Below are 21,394 nucleotides of genomic sequence, written 5' to 3' on the forward strand. Positions count from 1 at the left end.
CAAAAGGCACTGGGTTAATCAAAAAGTTAGGCACTATGGTTACTACCATAAGTGACTTTTAGTGTTACCTCTATTGTGTTCTTTGGTGGACACAATTTGTGACTTTCCCATCTGTTTAGATAAAAACATGTATTATTTGCTCATGCAGGAGTTACAGGCCAGCTTTATCATCTTTTGCCTGAATTTTCATCCTCCTTTGCAAGCTTTGATGAGTTTCATTCACCCCAGGGACTCAGGGGGTAAGAGAGTGGCCCTCTTGCAGCACTTTCTGGCTGTTTGTATGCCTGAGATTCCCTTCAAGCAATTGCAAACTATTGCTTCAGCTTCCTTGGTGTTTTCTAGGTCAGTGGTTCAGAATCCTTGATCCTAGCCTTAGGACTGCAAAGATTAAACCTCTCTAGCTTAGAAGGAGCCAGGTAGGGATATTGGCCAGTTAACAGTGCCTCCCTCGCTAAGGAGCTTAATCTTTTAATTCTTTTTTTCCTTTTTCATTTTCTCCTTACTCTTCTCCCTAAAAAAAAATCTTCATTTAATTATCCCTATGCCATCAGGCAAGATACCATCACACTGATAAACTCAATGTTTGGCATAATATAATGAAGCCCCTGAAGCCAGTGATTTGGAACAGGAACACCAACGTGGTCTATGCTGCACTCCTTGCTGCACCTTGGGCAGGTGCTATTTTAATATACATGTTTGGAGATAATATTTCTTTTAAATGCACATTATTTTTCCTAGAAATGGATATAGCTTCCATTTTGTGGATGTGCAAACTGCAAAGCCTATATGCTTTTGAAACATGCAAGGAATTTTGTAATCTTCTTCTCAATATAATTAGTTTAATCCTGCAGCCCAACATACAACATGTGAAAACTTGAAAACAAACAGTCAGAGCAAGTCAGCTAAACATAACATTGTGTCTGCTAAGGTACGAATGTTGACTCGCTGACAAATTACTTCTAAGCAACACCATCCTGAGTCATTCTGATCCTCCTGACAGCAGCAGGATGTATCCCTAACCCCCTGCCCCCGTCGAGGGGATGGTCTACAGCTTTCTATTTCACACTTGCGTGGATCCTGAGGGCCGAAGCCACTGTGGTGGCACCCAGAGAAATACAGACTGGGAAACCCTAGCTAGGCAAGTTTGTTCCCATCCTGCCCCGTAAGTTAAAGGCTGTAGGAAATGCTGCTCACCACTTAATTCACGGCACGTACATCCAAAAGCAGCATCTAACAGAGAGCTGTATTTGGGATTGTGCTCCAAAAACTAACTGATGCAAGGTAAATCCATGCATATTTATTAGCTTTGATTAAACTCGCATATCGGCCAACTTTTTTAGAAGTAATAGTTCAAAAGTGAGACTTTACAATAGTTTAATTATGTTATATCCATTTCCTACTCATCCCCCAAATCTATGCAAAGCGTCATCATTAATTAGTCTGCCCACTGAGATTGCTAACAAGATCGCTGATTGATAACAGAGCCTTCTCAGTGTAAGCTGTGAAGTCTGAAATACCATTTCAAATAAGATCAGACAGACTTTGTCCCTCACTGCTTTCAGGTCACTGTCAGTCACTGTTCTTTGCTGGTGTATTTGTTCTTCCTACCACAGGAATTTCAGTAATCTAAGAGATTCAGAAAAGTTTCACTAATGTACGAGACCTAAATCACCTAGGACTGGAAAACAGTTTCATGAGCTCTCTTTCTAAAATGTAGATAGTTTTTCACTTTACACAGTTCAGACTGATATGTTCTGGTCTTTAGAATTTAAATGAGATTTTACTTTTTGAAAACATACATTAATTTTTCATTCAATAAAATACTTAATAGACACCAAAAAAGTAATATAAATTTACATTTTTAATTCTAGCATATGAGTATATACTTTACTCCTAGAAAACATTGCAGTGACTTCAAAGTTTGTGAAAATTGACAATGTGCTCAAATTCGGGACCTCATCAGAATAAAGGAATAGAAGAAAGAAAATACCACTATGGAACAAATATCATTCCATCTCTTTATAAGGAAATGGGAGATAAGGATTAAGATTAGGACTAACTTTAAAATCCTAGTTTGATTTGTACCCTCCATTTCCCTGATCCAAGGAAAACACCCTCATTAAACTGGCAGTAACCCTGGAGATTTGCTGTCTTTCCAGCCCCATGCTTCCTGTATTTCTGGCTTTGCAGTGGCCAGAAGAAGTAACAGCATGAAGGCTACTCTAATTCAGATTCAACTAGTAATATATAATAAGAAAAGCTGTAATTTTAATTAAAATGTAACTCTCATCGACAATCAGTATCAGGTACATGCAGGCAACATCAATCAATTGTGTATAATTGGTTTTATTCTCAGCTAATTGCCATATAGCTCCCTAAAAAAATAAGCAGATTCACAAGAACATGGATGTTGAAGGATGTCAACTAATAAACATCCAGGAAGATGGTGAAAAGATTCAGTGGAGCAGTTCTGCAAATGCTTAAGGACAAAACAATTTGTGGGAACAACTCCATTAAAATTGGTGGGACAAGAATTGAGCTTTATCTGTATAGAAACCTACATGAGTATTTAGTGTCCCACATTCGCTGAGGCTCAACGGTGATGTCTGACAGCAAGGTGGCTCAGAGTGCTACGTTTCCAGTAGGTCTGTTGACAATTTTTGAAGGTATCTACCTACCCTTCCAAAAGATATCCATTTTACATTAGTTCTGTTTAATTCTTTTATCCATTGATTGCAGTCTCACTGAATCATGTTAAAGAAGTGGAGTGCTTTGCAATCAAAATATAGAACCTTAAAAAGGTCAAAATTAGTTTAGCACATTACAATAATTTCCAAGATTGCATTAAAACTCCAAATCCTGAAGCCCTGTTCAGTGAAAAAAAAAATTATAATACTAAATGTAAAATGCACAACAGGATTCCACTCTCTTGGTAAGAGGCCACAAAAGATTGGCAAATGATCCCATAATTACAGACTAAAATGCAGTACAGAGTTTTATGTAAGAGAACATTAAATTGGGAAAGTCAGTCATTTAAAACTAAAGAAATAAAGTTAGAGTTATGTTCCAGCATGGCCCTAGGGAAACATGCTCTAATTGACCCAACTCTGAGCAGGAGGGTTGGACTAGTTGATCTCCAGAGGTCTCTTCCAACTTGAGCCACTCTGAGATTTTGTGATTCCTTCAAATATACCCCCTATGCACAGGCATTATATATTCAGACATAATTACAAGGTCTCACACTATTATTTTCCACAAGAACCCTGACCTGTTCAGAAACTGATCTAAAGCCCACTGAACGCCACAGGAGTTTTTCCAATGGACTTCGGTACACTTTAGATAAAAATCTACAATCCAAATGGTGGACGGTATCTCTTGAATGAGGGACAGAGACTGACCTTTGCTTTGAAATAATAATTATCACAGCAGCACAGAGCAAGACGGCAAGCAGTACAGTTGCTGTCAAGGCAAATGTTATTTATCAACGGATAGAACATTAAACAAATCTAATTAATTGTTAGTTAACCAATCTATTAAATATTCATTTTTATTCACTGCTCAGTGAAGCCCTGCATTTATGTCTGTATTCAATACATGACATTATCTGACCTGCCCATTATGAATCAGGGCTTGCTCTGAATTACGTTGGTATCAATTTAAAATAACTTCTTTACCTTCAACTGAACTATTCCAAATTTATACTGATCTGAATGCAACAGAACTGGGCCCATGGTCAGGGAGGGATCGGCTGGGCTCTTATCTCTGTCATGACACTTAAGTGCGTAGTGAGCATGGAAGTTAGTCCTGCATAGGGATTTATCCAGGGTTTGCAGTGCTTTAACCTGCCAACATAGCATTCAGTACTGAAAAAGCTTTATGATGATTGACTGGAATGGCCTCTGTGAAAATAATGAACAATAAAGTATTTTTTCTTTGATAGCTACATAATTTTTATTTTGCCTTTTGATTATTTTGCTTAGACAACAGTTCTTTCTCTTCCTTCTCATCTGATGCAACATCTGTTAAGTCTTTTAAGATCCAGCTCTCCATCCAGTGAGTAGTGTTTCATGAAATTATGTTTTTCCATCAGTTTGTGTTTCTATAAAACTCCCAGTTTAAACAACAATCAGTTAAAAAAAAAAAAAAAAGAAAGTGAGGAATTGTTGCTGCTTGACTCCAGGAAACTGGGGAGCCATTACTAAGTCTTGAAAACGTTTCTCATTGCAGAAAGCACAGTACACTTTCTGGACTTGGGTCCAATTAATTTGCTGTTATCTTTTGGCTTTGTAGACATTTTGTGGAAAGTCTAAGAAATTGTCAAAGATTTGATAGAAGAAATCACCTTAGTTTGCCTCATGCTCTTCTTCTGTTTCCTATGACTTCTTACACTTACTAATTCAGCTTATCTCAGCTCAGGTATTAAGTTCTTGGCAGAAAGACTGCTAACCTGCCCTGTAACTTCACAGTCCAAAGGAACAGACCCTCAAACCCTGATTGTGGTCTCGGGCAGGTGTGCAGAATAGAGCTGTAGTAATGGGAGTAGCTACTACTGAGTGCCACTTCCACAAAAAGCTGGTATTTTCTAAGTTTATCAACCAAGTTAATTGACCATTACAAAGCTTTCAGAAATATACTGAGTGCTACATAGCGGCACTGAAAGCATAGTAAAGCCTTGAGGCAATTTTTTAAATTTCAACACTGTGAGGAAGCTGTGCATCTTTTGCTAGAGACTCAAGGCTTTTTTTCTTGGAAAAGAATACAAGTTTTTATCTTCAGGATATCATGAATCTAAAAGTAATGAAAGTTTTAAGGCTAATGGTCTTTTGTCTATAGGGAGTAAATTTTGCTTTTGTCTTGAATATACAACACTTATATGGCAGTATGTTATATAACTGAAAATTTCTCACTAGAAGTATCAGTGCTCACTAGTTTATCTTACTTTTGGGCACAGAGGGAAAGATACTGAAATGGAATTCCCTCAGTAACAATAAACTAAAATTGCACCCCATTTTATTTTGATGACACATTGTATTATTTCAGTTGCCTTTTCACCTTATCTTCCTAGTGGAACAATTGCCTTTGGAAGACTGAGTCATATAATGAAAAGCAAGAAACACAGGAGCTCAGCCAGAAGATAGATGAGAGTCAGAAAAAATAAACAAGGAATTGCATTTTTTTATAAATTACAAACAGTAAACTATTGCTAGTACTAAACAGTATAAAGTAAACTTAACCTTGAACATATACAAAATTTTAAAAAACTAAAAAGTAACAAAACTGGAAAATGTATTCATATTCACTTTTGAATAACAAGGTTCACAGACCCACTGCAGTCAGTATTTTAGCTTGCTATCAAAACTGCAGACAGAACCAGAGATGTTAGCCCAGGAGCTGCAGGAGCCTGCTAGCTCATCTCTTGATTTTGTCCCTAAATGAAATAGCTTCTATTACCAGCATAATTTAAGTCAAATTTCTTAAATTAGGAACTCTGTTAAGTCTACAATAGGAAAAAATCAGGAGTTGTTTCCAAAGTAGACTAGTAATGGGTTATATACTGGCACTGTTGTGATATGTGGGATACTTGCTCTGTGCCTCATTTTGCATCATCACTTCACAGTGATACTTTTGCACAGTCTTTCCATTGCTAAGAAGAAATATGAGTGGAAATGGCCAAGTCCTGATCTTCAGCATCTTCCAACCTTTCCAGCACCTTCCAGGTGGATTCAAAAAGATCAGAAGATGACCAGAGAAGACTTGGAAGTTCTCAGGTATGTAGGAGCAAATCATCTTTATGCTGCATCATCTTTACATGCTTTCAATGGGATTGCAGCACACTCACCTGGTGGAAGAACTACAGCTATCCAAGACAAATTATAATACCTATGTCCTTATTTTTGAATTTTTCATTAGTTTGGTCCTTCCCAACCACTGTGACAGATCTCACTGCTAAGGCACAAGTCAGATGAAAAAAGTGCAAGTCTGAGCTAACAAACAAATCCTACTCTTTGTTTGCACCATGGGAAAGAGCTGAGAAGTAGCAGTGTTGGGTTAGAAAAGAAAGGAGGAAGGCAAGAAGTTGGAGACAATAAGGCGTAGTACAATGCTACTCTTCTCCAATCAACTGATTTTTGTGATGGCCAATGTTAGTCATTGGTTTAGATAAGCACTGGACAGAATTTGATTTATGTGATAAGTAGTGTAGAAAATGTTATTCTGCCACGTCATCTCTTTCTCACTAACAGTCAAATCTGGATGGAGGGGTAACTCACAGATTATTGACTTACCCCCAGGAAAGGCACGGTTTTCTGATGATCCAGGCTGCCTAAAATTCTCTTTTTCTTCCATGTTATGCTGTATGGATAAGGTCAGGACAAGTGTCTTTGCTATAACAGGCTCCTGCATCTCATCCCTGAATGGGAAAGATCTCAGCAAGTGTAAATGGGAGACAAGAGTCATAGCTTGCCACTGCACAGAACTACCATGTCCTGACCTTTCCACTCCACCACTTTTGCCTATTGGAAATACGACAGTCCTAGCAAGCTGGATTTCTTCTTGCTGTGGAGGATTTCCATGCATTAGGACTAGTTCTCTTTCATTTGTCTGTGATAGTGCTGACCCTCATGAAAGAATGATTGCAGTCATTAGTTATCATGTATATTTGGTCTACTAATCCATTCTCTGTAGGCATTCCTGAAACTGGTTAAACTGGTAACAATATGTGTGGTGCTGCTGCCCAGAATATGAAATTCTTTTATTTTCTTCTTTTCTCAGAAGCTCCCGCAAGTCTGTGTCTTCTTTTAAACAATGTGTGGGAAGGTGGGAAGTCTTTATCTTTAGTACCATTAAACCATGGATGAGGAGGCCTCCAGTTACTGTCTTATCTATAACTTTTTGCTTAATAGAATGTATGGTCGGAAAGGAAGGCAGATTATAGCAAAAACAACTCTTTGCCAATACAGTCACACAGAGTTCATGCTTTTTCTTCATTCTGCCTGTTCTAAAGGGAACTTTGTTAACCAGGTAAAACTGGGAGAGCAGCTAAATATCGACGGGTATGTTTCTCATTCCTCCATCCCGTACCATCCTTAATGATTTCCTTAGCCAAGTAAGGTAAAACCAAATTGAATGTTTCCAACATGCTGAGCACAACAACTTTAAAAGACAGCAGAGAAGGAAAAAAAATGAAAATAAAAGAATGTATGCTTCAAATGAGGTTTTTATCTATGCTTGCTTGTTCAATTGCTGAGGCATTTTCACTATTGCCTGCAGTAGGCATCACCCACCAGTTGCATAATATGGTAAGCACATCTGAACTCCCCCAGACCACTTTCGATTCTTTCACTGTGTGTCACAGGAAGGCATGAACAGTCACCCGTTACCATTGCTTTAATTTCCATAGCCCCCCTAATTTTCAAATTAGTTAACAGTAACTAACAGTAATTCAATTTCATACATTATATATATATACATTTTATATGAAATATACTTCCGATTAAGCATTCAGAAGAAACTTAAGGGAGAATATTTCACCTCTCTGTTCTGTTTGCAGACACAATCTAATCCTAATATTCCACCAAGACAAAACTCACAAACTTAGTCAGGATTGTTCCTGCTAGAAAAAGAACCCGCTCAATGAAGAACAGTTTTGCAAGGAACACATGGTTGTAGGTCTGTGACATAGAAGTGGTGGCATGAATATTCAGAATCTTTTTGCTATAGAATTCAAGACAATCTATATCCCAGCAAAAATAATTGTATCTTGAATCTAAAATCTGAGAACCAACAATGATTGTAGACAATACTTTGCTGTCATCTTTCATGTGGCAGGCTCTGAATTATAGAATAACTCAAGTTGGAAGGGACTTCTAGAGGTCACCTAGTTCAGCTCCTGCTACTGCTCCAAAAGCAGGGACAACTTACATCAACATACTCAGGGCCATGTGCTGTTGAGTTTTGAATATCTCCAAGGGTGGAGATCATGTAACATCTCTGGACCAGCTGTTCCAGTGTTTGATCACCCTCACTGTGGATTTTTTGTTCCTAGCATCTAACCATAATTTCCCATGTTTCAACTGATGTTTCTTGTCTCTCTCTGTTTCAGCAACAAAGACACCATCTCAGATGAAAGTCAGACTTTTTTAGTGTCAGTTCCTTCAAATGTTAGTCTGCTACTACTCATTCTAAGGGAAATGTTTAACACTGGAGATATTTGGAATTCCCAAAGCTACCAGGGAAAAGAAAAGTTTATACGAAAATAGGAAACAAGAATGCTATTAAATCCAGCTCTGTAAATTAAAAAATTAAATATACATTTCCTGTGAAGAAACAAGCTTGAACAATTTTTCAATGTCTAGACAGAAAGACAAAACTATTCAGAATGCTGAAGCTTTCATAACAAATCCACATGTATCACAAATGATAGTTCAAAACCAGACTGCCTCAGGTACATGGCTTTGGTTTTTACCACAGTCGGCTGATTACTCAGCTTCATCTGTCACAAACCAACTGTCAGCTAAGAGAAAGGTCACTGAAGATGGTTAACAACCATTTTGGTATGTCCAAGCAAATGAAGGGTCAGCTTTTTTTTTTTTTCAAAGAAGTAAAATCCATTATGATTATTTTTGTAGTTCCTGTCGAGAAAGCTGACAGCAAATATACTTTGTTTCTTCTATGTCGTATTAAAACATGGCTTTGATCCAGGTGACTCAACTGGTATATGAGTTTACAAGTACACAAGGGCAAATGGACCATCTAAGCTTACAGATCCTGCAAAAAAGTTATTTATTCATGCCTGGGCAAAAATAATTATAGCCTTTTCAGGTTAGCAATTTATTCAAGTTCATTCAAATGCTTTAATAATGCAAGTGGTTTAGTGTCATGAATATATGTACCCATGCTTTAACAAAAGAAAAAATAAATGAGTTATCCTTTTCCAAACTCAGTGTTTATAGTTGTAAAATTAAAAATTGCAGTACCTGACCTTCAGTTGCATATGTCTGGCAGGAATCAAGATTTAAGCTGGCTTTTCTAATGACTCTGCGCAGCTTTCACTTTCCATTAGGTTTCTCTGTTGTAACCCTGAGATGGTTGGGGACAGTAAAACTAAGTAAAACATTTATGTAAATAGATTCACTGTGTTATTAATTTCTTTCAAGAAATGAATGCCTTTGGCAGAGTGCTTTGCAGGTTGAGAAGGACCGCCACTTACCAAATCTGTCCACCACAAGATCTAAAGGTGAAAGAATGACCATCTGCACATCATCCACGTAACAGGAGGCTCCTTGCTGAGAATAAAAGAAGAATTCCTGACAAACAAGGAAAACTATGAACAGTTATTTTTGAGAGGCATACACGAATAATCTCTTACAGATGCATGCCGAGAAGCCTTCTTTTGCAAAATTAGAAGCTGAGCTGGAAATGTATAAATCATAAACCAAAGGGTCCCATACTGCCTGCTGATTTTTTTTAGTGAGTTGCCACCTGCTTTGAGGGTCATGGTGGATGTAGGTGGATATAAATGGCACTGTGACAGAAGCCAGAAATGCTAAACTGGTCAACGGAATGTAATAGTCCATGAAATGATTTAGGATGACCACCCAAAGCTTCTCAATCTTCTAAGCATGTTTGGAAATGCCTGCCCCAAACAACACCCCCCTAGTCTATTAACAGGTTGTCTAGTCTAGCTGCAAATATCTTAACATAACCTCATAACGTTTTCTGGGCTATTTCCTGTGGATCTGCATGCTACAGATTGGTCTGTTTCTCCATCTAAGATATTTGCCTTGATCTGTAGGGTTCTTCCAGGTTAAAAAAGGAAAGCTAAATGGAAAGAGTGTCAAAGCACCGCTCAGAGGTACAGTCCCTGGGGCAAGATATAGCTGAGTTCTTGTCTAGGCTTCATCTTGTATGTTGCCCTCCTGGCAAACTCTACGGAAGCAGGGTAGGGACTAGAAATTCTTCAAAGCCAGGTTCTTTTTATTTCTTGTCTCGTTTCCCTTCTTGTGTGGGAACAACTCATCTGGGACTAGGCTTTCAAGCAAAATTCACTTGATTTAAATAGTTGCCTGAACTTCCCAATGCACCTCCCAGGAAAGGGCAAGGAGCAAAAGACCCTGTTTCTTCTCTGTCTAGCCCATAGTGCAACTACCTAACAAAACAGAGAAAAAAAGATTTCCACAGTGAAAATTTCCCTCCCACATATCAAAGACCAGTCTTGGGATACAGCTGGGAATTAGTCAGTTTTTTGACCTGAGCTGTTAGTCTAAAGTTTGAAGCTTAAAATTCAAAATTCTCAGAAAATCACTGCAGACCAGGGAATTGGTTAGTCTAGTGCTTCCTGCCTGCTAGGAAGAAAAAAGCTGGCATCATCCTTACAATGTACAGAATTTCCCTCCTGCATGTGATGAATATGTCTCATACTGCTTTCAGTCTACTAGTAGGCTAAAATACCACTATAATAAACCCAGAGGCCTTAACATGAGAAGAAAATAGATGGATTCCAGCTGAGACACTTGCATATAAGAACAACTTAGTATGTGCTAGCCAAGTGCAAATAACTAGTCCTGTAATGATCTGTTTCAACTCTTGTGAGTTCTCTTTAATACTGCAGACTCTCGCTGTGTGTGTCAGACTCCAAACAGTAAATTGATTGAAGGTTTTGTCTATCTGGGTATCTTCATCTATGTAGAAGTAGAAAGTGATACAGGGCTAGCAGGAGAAGGCTGCGAGTCCCTGGTGATCACTCATTCACGTGGAAGCACCACTGGATGAAGTAACTGGCAGCTCTGCAGAAGAGTCAGCCTGGCCAAGGGTACCGGTAACTAATCAATCAGTCACCTGGCAAAGCAGAACAGGGGGTTGTTTGTCAAGAGGAGCTGGAATTTATTTTTTCAAGGGCTTAAGGCTGGTTATTTTAGACAGGAGAAATGACAGAAAAGGAACAAGATGTGGAAGAAAAAAAAACCACCAAAGTAAAAATTGGAGGATTTTGACCAGTCCTTTCAAAACACACCACAAGAAGTAAATAAAACCCACCCCAAACAGCTGAGGAAGGTAGGAGACTGAAGCAGGGAAAGGCATATAGGCATTTTGCTTTTCTGTCTCATCGACCGTGAGTTCTTTTCCAGGCTCACGGTTCAGATTCAATAGGATAAGGTCTCTTGTTCCACGTGGCCGTCTGGACTGAACTTGCAGATGAGTCAATATATATATGACGCCATTGGCAGCAATTGCCAGCTGTTGCCAAGGCTTCAGCTACATAGCACATGCATCCCCATTGCCCCTGAGAGCATTTGCCCCAGTTGCCTTTGCTACCTTTTTCCAAAGCCCACGCTAGCTGCACTCATACTTTCTCTACCAGCAAAAAAGTTTATAGTGGCTTTTCGGGGCACTCAAAGTAGTAGAAACCACTAGAGAAATCAATAGCCTAATTCAGAAACGTATGCCCCTGTAACAAAAATGGTGAGGCTCAGCCCCCTCTGTGGGTCACACGCCAAGGACCAAGTGTGCCACATACAGCATGCTGAAGTCCTACCGAAGCTCCTTTCCATCCCAAACCAGTGGCACCAGCACAGATGGGAGGCTCAACACAACTTCTGGGGAATACACCAGATCCCTCTTTACCTTCTCCCCAAAACAGCGAGGCTCTTCCTTCAGCTGCTACAGCACGGTGCCAGTAGTGTGTGTGGTACCAAAGCCATCGAGCTGCAACAACAGATAGGAACAAAATGCCTCCTTGCTCCCCCTCTGACACATCCATGCCTATATATTAAAGTGTCAGAATTGGCTGTCTTGTGGGAAAATGAGAACCTGGAGGTTTTGGACTTCTCCCATAATGCATCCAACTGGAACATGCTCATCATTATTGTCTCTGCGTCGCTCCTTCTGTTACTTTAGAATCAATCTATTCTCATTTATGTCCTTTCCAGAAATATGAAACAGGGGGGAAAAAGTAAGCATATCAGTGACAAACTCCCTCTCAGCTGCCAACACCATGAAAAAGGATTTAGCTGAGCAAACCTCAACTTCTTTCTGGATTCACAGCACAGATGCAGAGTTAATGTAAGCTGTTTCAAAACCTGACACTGTTTCGATAAACGTGCACCAGGTATAATATACATGTACTGCATTTATAATATGAGCTACTTTCCTTACCTATTAAGTATAAACCACATCTCAGTGCAGTTAATACAGCCTGAAATTTGGATAATCCACTTAATTGTTAACGGATATATTTTAAAAATAGATCCATTTCCATTAAGATACTTCTCGGAGCCCCACAGCAACTCCAAAGCGTATCTGGACTGGTAGTGGGAGAGAGTAATTTCCTTTTGGGGTATCAGTTCGAGTCCAGCCCCGACTGGTAGTAACCTGAAATTGTTATCTTCTAGAAGTTATCCGATCACTTTATTCCCTATAGACAAGTGTGCCCATTAGAAATATGCAACAGCTGGCATGAATTGGCTTCTTGCTGGCATTCGCAAAAGCGAGGCAGGGGAAAGCGTGTGGTTGGAATCTAAATGATTCCTCCCTCGAGGTGGTCTGGCCAGCACGGGTAGAGGTACTTTAATTGGAAGGGAAACTTGAACTTTGTACTTAACAGGTGAATAATTGGAAGGCTTTCGTCTGCAGGACTGTCAGATGGGTAGCTTTCACAAACACTCAAACTAAATCCCACATCTGAGTGGAAGAAATTAAGATGTAAATATCCAGGCACCAGTGCCAAGCCCAGTGAAATCAGAAAACAGATTTGCACTATTTTGGTTCTGTGCCTCAAAATACAACAATACATCAAGATCTTGTTGCCCATAAAGATGGTTTGTCATGTCTTAAAAAAGGTACAAAGGACCTCAAATCTTTATCCTGTGATCTGCCCACAAAATAGAAAACAAACAAAAAAAGACTTAAAAAATAGCTTCTGTAAAAAGTCACATATTTATGTAGAGAGGGGTTCATTGGACACTACCATTGCTATCAAGAGAAATTTCTCTCTGCTGAACATGAGCGCTTTTCTGAGAACTATAAGCAGCCCACTCCTGTATCTACTGTGTCTACTTACTGATGAATCATGCCAGTAAGGCAATTTATAGGGTGCTCAGAGTGACCACTGGACAAGTCGTTGAAAACAAATATTGGACATGCCATAAATTTACCCCAAACTATTTCTAAATGCAATAGTCGAGACACATTTATACCAATAGTCGAGACACATTTATACCAGCATAATCTAAACACGCGTCAAACCTCCTGAGCTTGTGAGAAAATGCAGCTATTGCTTTCTGGGCCGGCTGTCCACTGCAGAAGCTCTGACTCCAGCAGGGCTGGCCGCTAGCACCAGGCTTCACTGTCATCCAGGGCACCTCATGGCTCTGGAAGGCGAGCTGCTGGTCACAGACAGCTGGTGTAGACTAATGCATGTAGTCTATACTCCTGATTGTCAATATGTGAAGCTCCAGCTGTAAGGAAACATAAATTGTACAGTTGATTTGGTTTTGCATATCAAATATGTGCAGCATATTATTCACAGATTCCGTTAATTAATCCTCATGAAATCATAATGAAAAGAACATTAACACTAATAGATTTGGATGAGATGAAATTCCTGACCTTCCTGACATTCTCATTTGTGGCACATACCATATTAAAAACCAACCAACCAGTTTCCCCCTTGCATTAGCTTCCCCAAAGGTAAAACAGAAGGTCAGCTTAAAAGTCCCATTTTCTACAATGAACAGCAATGCTTTAAACGACATAGAACAGCATGCACACATTAGAGATATTGTTTTCATAAAGCTATTCTGCTAGTGACTATTCATAGCCACCCTTTGGCACGTGATTCCTTTCCCAAGCAGCTTTCCAATTTAGGTTTCCATAGACTACGGTTTGACTGAGTAGCTAGAAGAACTCATGCATGTACGTTATGAAGTTTCATTACCCCCTTTTTTTTTTTTATTAATAGCATTCCTTATAGGATATGTTCTGCGGCTGCACTGTGCCCAGACAGCATTTTTTGCACTTCTTGACTAATGAGGGTTCACCACAGAAGGTTCGCAGGGTTGCACAAAGTCACATCTCTTTCTGAAGGCTCAGGAGAAGGCAACTTTTGATGGCAAGCAGTTGGACCTTCATGGAAGTCCCCCTGGCAGCAGTATGAACTAGCACCTCTCCTGGGATGGTCCCAAGCTGGTCACCGACCGCTGCGGGGGGCCCCTGGGAGCTCATCACACACCTCTACTCACAAGGCTTGTGAGTAGCTGCTGATGCCAAATGCCAGGATTATACAAGCAGAAGTTATAGTCCAGGGCAGAGTCAAGCCCACAAGACATATCTTTCAACTGAGTTGGAATCCATTGCAGAATTTTTCCCCCAGACTCAAATAGCATTTGTTTAATCAATCCTTTCCTTCTAAAGTTACCCTTTTATCTTTTCTCTCTCAAACAAGACCACGTATTTCTATTTAAAATGCAACTGACAAAATAAAAATGTACCTCAAGCTTTTCATATCTGCAGTTCTGATGCTGTAACACCTCCAGCTGACTAGGTAAACTGATGATCACATCAGAACAAATTTTCAGCAGAAAATGTAAAAGATGCAGTTTCATTATGCAGAGGTAACACACTGCTTATTCCAGGAAGTTCTGCAGTCTTCTGGAAAAAAAGAAAAGCAACGAAGAAACTTTGGAATAAAATATCCACCTTTGACTACCCTAGAAGACAGCCCCCCCCCGGTCATTTAAAATGGCTATGAAAAGGTCTCCACTTTACACTTTCCTGAAGTATGCACGAACAGGAGACTTGTATCACAGTTTATCTTTCGTTTTCTTGTATATTTGTACTCATGGCTTGTGAAGGCCTAAAAATGAGTATGTATGATACCCAAGTTATATCCATCTGTCACCAGCACTAAAGGCTGCTGCATTTTAAATCACTTCAGCATACTGCTTTCACAGTGACTCAGCCCTGACAGGGGCGTCCACCCCGAGGGTGAGAAAATGATTCAGTATTCATTAGTCTACCTTAATGCAGTCTCTTCTCAGCGGGAGAATAGCCAATCATGTGCCTTATCTGTGGCTGTTTCTGTGATTTATCCACTGAGGACTGACCTCCAATCAAGAACTTTACTTAAAACCTTTTGACAGGCAGTTAGCTGCCAATCCAGAGATAAAGCTGAGCTAAATACACCCATGCTAATTTCAGACTTTGCCTTTCTTTCATTCTGAGAGCTCTCCATAAAGTATTTGAACAAAATAAATCAAAAATACTGCTTAGACATATGTATTTTTTTCATAAATCAGAGATGTTCTGTTTTCTAAATTGATCTCGTTTGGGGTTTGTTTTGAAAAAAAAAAAAAAAAAAAATTGAAAGAATGACAGTGCTCTTTTAGTACATCACTTCAGAGATGTGTGCCTGAAACCTGTGCAGGATTTCAAGATGGTGTTGTAATGTAAAATTAAAGCATTAAACACCTTGAGCCTTCTGGGTCAAAACGGAACTTTTTCATTTGTGAAGGTGGGAAGACAGACTCTGCTTAACTAAAGACGAGAGAGAGATACGGGTCTGATTCCAGCACACTCTTCTCAAATAAACCTGAAGTCGAAACATTTTGAAGGTCCCTGCATCAAGAGACAATCTAAAATGCTTTCCAAGGGTGGCTGATTTGATAACAAGACACGAAGAGGGGGAATAGAGTGAGACCTGTCAATATACCTATATAAAGAAATCTTCTTTCTATTCTCTGTGCTGATATTTCCTCGTCGAACTTCTTGTGCTTGCGGGGGGAAGGGGAGAAGAGAGAAGGCAATAAGCTGGTTTTTGTTTTGTTTTGCTTTGCTGTAAAGACACTCCCAAATAATGATCTTTTCTTCCAGCCTGGGATATGCTGTAATTTCTGAAATAATATTCACAACAAACATTCTAAATCTCAGTAGATTTTTCCCCTATACCTTTACAGAGCCTTTAATTCAGTCAATACAAGACACTCAGTTTCAGTTTCGAGAAGGCAGGACTGAATGCCTCAGCCCACAGCAAGGGGGAAATGAGAAGGATGAACCCAGAAGAAGGATCATTTTTAAAGTGTTCTTTGGCCTTATGTAAATTTAAATGCCGAGAGAGAAAAAAATATCACATATTTTCTTGCCTAAGTGTGAAATTATTGGACTCCCAAGGAAGCTAGATAGATTTAGAAGATTCGGGTGCTTTCAAATACGTAGTCAATTTATAGATAGCAGTATTCCATATAAACCCATGATTGAAGAATGAATGAATCTGACAGCCAGCATCTCAGTAAGGTAAGGACTCAGACTGTTGTTTTTTTTTTTCTCCCCAATGTCAAATCAGTGTCATTCTTTGGAGGAAAAATATCCCTATTTGAACTCAGTTTTCTAACTTACTCCTGTCTCCAAGAGAAAAAAGGAGAGGAAGCAGCCTATAATTAATATAAGCATAAACATGTTTTGATTTGTTTTAATATCTCTCCTTTCTGTCAACTCTAAGCACTATCAGATGGAGTTAGCATTAGCCATCAGATAATTCTCAAAAAATTTTGGATGTCTACAGACCATGTAAGTTGTGAGATATTTTTCAGTAACCTTTCTTAAATTCAGCAGAGTTTCCCCTAGCTCAAGACTAATATGTTTTTTTTGTTTTGGCTTTGAGGTTTCTTTGGTGCCATGAAATAAAAACCACAGCACTGAAGGCTAATGGTAGAATTCAGCTGTATGTGCACTCTACCAATTCTCTGTTGTTTGAATCAGTTTTTCTAATTGTTACTAGGTGTGATACATTTTAAGTCATTTGGGCTGTTTCCTTTTAACTGATAAAACTTACATTTTAAATAGCTCTTTTAATTTCTGTGTGTGTAGAAAGTAATTTTCTGTATTATATCAGATGGAGAACTGGGACTTCCCAGTGTCCAGCAGGCATTACACAATCCAGCAGTCATGTCAAAAGGTCTAGTGAAACTTCGTGAAGGCTTGGTTCTGAAAAAAGCTTTAAAAATCTTGTTTGGCAAGACTTTACTTCTCTGTACAAGCAATAGATGATTTGTATGCACCTGAATGTTACCATTTTAAGACTGCCAGACAAAGCCAGTAATAATGATTTGTATGTCTGGAATGTATTGGTATTTTTGATCCTTCTGCTTTTCAGATAAGCAGACGGGAAATAGATGAATGCTGTGAAGCTGTATGGAAGCATATGAAGCATATGGAAACACAAATAAAGTGGTGTAAAACAATGTGTTTAGCTACCCTCCAATTTTAACTCCCGCAAGCACTACAGCAAAAAGATTGGTAACATTTACTGATTAAGGCTACAAAGGCAATAGTCAATCCATAAACTAAGATGAACTATGTAGGACTGGGATTTTTATTTTACATTAAAAAATATCTAATTGTCAGCAGTTAAAGCCCTAGTAATATTTGAGTCAAAATCCCAAAGCTGAGAAACACCAAAGTAGTTTTAGGCATTGCTGTATGGCTTGCCCTTGTTTATATTTAAGTGCAAACATTGCCTTTGATTTTTAAGATTGGTCAAGAACTGAGACTATTAGAGTGCTTCTTAGGTTTATTTCACCTTAGGATGACAGAAAGTTATGCGTATTTGATTTTGTAACCCATACAGTAACAGAAATTCAGTTATGCAGTACTTTTCACAAATGCTTTCTACCACTAATTTCATATGAAAGTTGCTCGCACAATATTACAGAGATATTTTGAAGCTGCTGGTACTGCAAGGGCAATCTGGAGCAGGAGGCAACAACTACATTTTTCCTGCTTGACTTTCACTGCTTTGGAGATTTTTTCTTCTTCACCTGGGATTTTGGTGTTTTGTTTTGTTTTGATTTATTTGTTTTGTTTTGATTTATTTGTTTTGTTTGTTTAACCTGGGAGAAGCAAATCAGACTGCTCATTCTACCAACATATGAGTACTGGGATGGAAAAGAGTTTCAGGAAGATGTTTAATGTGCCCTCAAACTGACCTTTACTTATGTATGTGGGAAATGTGGGAATTAATTAGGCACATGGGCTTTTCCCCACCTTTTTTTTTTTTTTTTTTTTTTTTTGTCCAGAGCTGGAAGTTATCAGATTGTTATTTTAGTTTTTATGAATACTGTCTACCTTCTGGACTTCATCTAATGTCCAGTCAAGTTAGTAGAATACTATGGATACTCACGCATATCAATTAACTTAGAGTCACACATTTTTGTCCCCCAAACAAGTGGAGTTGTGTGCAATACTTCTCACAAATTACTGCTAAGCCATTAAAAAAAAAACAAACTGATTTTTTTGGTGATTTTGGTGCTTCTTTAGGAAAGAAGACATTACTCCAAAGTCTATCAAGAAATAAAGAACTGTCTGATGTGACATGTCTCCTCTCTTCTTGTGAACACACTTATTTACATCTAAACAATTTCCCTTTCATATTTTACTGAATCCTTCCACTCATCCCCTGACTTTCTACCCTGTCTGTCTGCCTGTATAAAATGTTAAGGTGGCCCACAATGACTTAGAGAATCATGCAGTTTTGCAACACACTATACAATCTATTTTCATTTTTAGCAAGATTCAACTCTTTTTGCTTTGAACACTTGCATTCCTGCTGCTTAAGAGGATGAGGTTTAATTCTGTCACATACAGAAAATGTAAAGTGATTTTGTCATCTAAAAGCTGTGAAGGTCAGAAGACATATTTGTATTCAAGTGAACTTGAAAAGAATATGATGTTAAAAATGTAAAAATAACATGATGTTAAAAACAAAGCCAGAGATGTAGAAATAATGTTAGGGTAGCCACTTCTTTTCCTCATAAGGGAAGGATAAAGAGAAATATTACTTAACCCAACCTCTTCTTTTAAATTAGCAAAATTGTAAATTAAAAACAGATAAAAATTAAGAAATATGTATATTCAAAACAGAATGCAAGATATCCTCTGAGTCCTTTGATCTCACTTCATGAGTGCTAGTAGTAGGAATGGTTATCCTGCCACTCATGTGAAATACTTTCCTGTGTGAAATCACATCAGCCCTACCTAACTGCTTTCTGAAGGGTATTCCTAGCTAAAAGGGAAAGGGAGGAAACCATGATCCACCATGACTACAACTTCACATTATGAAGGATATTCTGTTTTCCCTATGGATGAGCTGCTTCTTGGAGTAGGAGGTTCTGGAATATGCATCAGGTTGCAGATTGAAAAGAACCAGTTCAGAGTATATTCAGTACTATTACATTTCCCATAGTTCTATATATAAATATAAATAGCTATCAGTGACTCTTTTAGTTGCTTGTAACTTCTTCATGTCTGTTCATAAAAAAGTCTGTTATTCAGAAATTGACAGGTACTTGATAAGCTTTTCCATTTCCTCTTTCCAAGAGTTTAATTTCCTTTACTCATTTAATTGCTTGTATTTCCAAACTTTCAAAGCCTATCCTCTTAAAAATGGATTTGCAAAAGCAGAAGACAATCACTTCAGCAAATTCTGAATTAACCTGATGGAATGTAAATGTACATTTTTCAAGACTAAAACCAAAAAATGTCTTTGCCTATAAGTATTCTGTTTAGTGTCTAAATGTTAAGAGTTCACCTGCAGCTGTACCTCAGAATTATAAGTGCCCATGAGCAGCTATTTGGTCATTAAAAGACAGGGGAAATTCGGAGACAAGTCACCTGACACAACTTGACAAACTTCCTTGATACGATATAAATGGGAGGGATCCTCTCATTTCAAGTAATAGCAGTTTTTGAGCACCATGAAGGCTGAAAAGTTTGGATCCACTTGTCAGTGAAGAACAATTCTTTTGCAGCAAGGCAGTCTCTTGGCAGAGCAAAGACATGGTACAAACAGGGTTAGAAAAAAGATCTTAACGTAGTGAATGAGAGTGTTCTGAATACACATAGGGGCTTTTTTGCATTTTTGGATTATTAATTCTCTATGATAGTGACAGAATGTCCTAATAAATGCTAAGAAATCACATGGCTGCTATATCATTCAGCGGTAAATAGCACATCATGGTGATATAAACATACTGGTTCTCTTCATTTTCATTTGCTATGGTTACTGTTGGTAAAATAGCTGAAACATAACCAAATTAATAATTTCATATTAATAGAGTCAGAGCTGAGGTTACACTGTGTTCTTTCATTCCCCATGGTAACCATGAATAGGATGTATAACTTTTTAAAAAAAAAAAAATGAAATTAATTGGATTAAGAACCAGAATTAACAACCAGAAGTGATAGTTTATTGAAGTATCAATATCTTCTGTGTAATAAAAATGAGTCATTGTTTCTGTGATTAGGTGAAGGAGAGATAGGATGTGTTCATGAACATTCTATTTTATTAAATCTATTTTCAATATGTAAGTTATGTACTGAAGAGTGCGATTGACTTTTAAGGGGGATTTCCATCTCTATGAATCTAGGTCTTGTACAACCCAGCTTATATTCATCAGAGATCCAGAACAAAGGCAGAGATACAAACACTTAAAATTAGTTTGAATTTAGGTCATGATCCACTGAACTTTGTGATCGTTACTGACTCTTTTCTGCAGAATGCTTTTTTTTCATTTAAATTTTGCTACAGCTTATCTACACCAAGAAGATTCAGACTTTCCATTTCCTCACAACTCAGAACAACTCACAACTCTTGCAGAACAAAAGATCTACCATCACACTCATTGTATCATTTTAATTAATGATGTATCTAGTATATGGATAGATAAATAAACTAAAAATAATTACAAAGCCTCCAATGGTCTCCTTTCTTTTGGTATGTACTTTCTCCTGCAGTCATCTTTCCACCTTTGACTCCCTTTTCAAGATTTACATACTGCTCTTTTGCTATTATGACCGGCTGTAAATAAAGCAGATCACTATATTACTTTCAGAAAATATCACCTGTCTTGCTGACTTATCACTCTCAATTTTTTGCTTCCTATAGAGATGTTTGAATTTACTGTTACTGATCTTGTACATGAAGGAAAACGCTTTGGAGGTGGCAGCTAATGTTGGAACCACAGCCACCACGTCAGAGAGCGCAGGGAACATGGAATTACTCTCATTTGACTGGGCTGGTTTGCACCTATTTTCCCTTCGCTTTGAGTGCCGGTCGTCGTCGTCTAACCTTGCTATCACAGTTACCGACGGTGCTCCCGCTCTCCTCGCAGGCTGCCTCTGGCTCTCTTGCTCTCAGCCAGCACTCGGTCTGCCGGGAGGGCTGGGAGACGCTCGGGTCTCCCCAGCCGCGGGAGAGACCTGCCCCACGGTGCCCGCAGGACCCGTCCAATGCCTGCCCCACTGTTAACATCAGGAGCTCTCACCCACCTTCGAGGCAGACTCCCTCCGCTGTCAGCAGCCACTCAACCGAGGCAGACCTCCCGCCGTTGCACCCGCAACAGCC

General features: G+C 38.7%; 1 long non-coding RNA gene across 1 annotated transcript; it reads right to left on the minus strand.

Moving 5' to 3' along the window:
* Positions 1-1,752: 1,752 nt before the first annotated feature.
* Positions 1,753-12,794, minus strand: LOC115336269. Its single transcript, XR_003921679.2, has 2 exons — positions 9,209-12,794; positions 1,753-9,078 (listed from the first exon to the last, which is right to left on the minus strand). It is a non-coding gene; the product is annotated as an uncharacterized LOC115336269 (long non-coding RNA).
* Between the last annotated feature and the right edge of the window lie 8,600 nt (positions 12,795-21,394).

This window comes from Aquila chrysaetos, chromosome 26 (genome assembly GCF_900496995.4).
Source record: "Aquila chrysaetos chrysaetos chromosome 26, bAquChr1.4, whole genome shotgun sequence".
Classification (NCBI taxonomy): Eukaryota; Metazoa; Chordata; class Aves; order Accipitriformes; family Accipitridae; genus Aquila; species Aquila chrysaetos.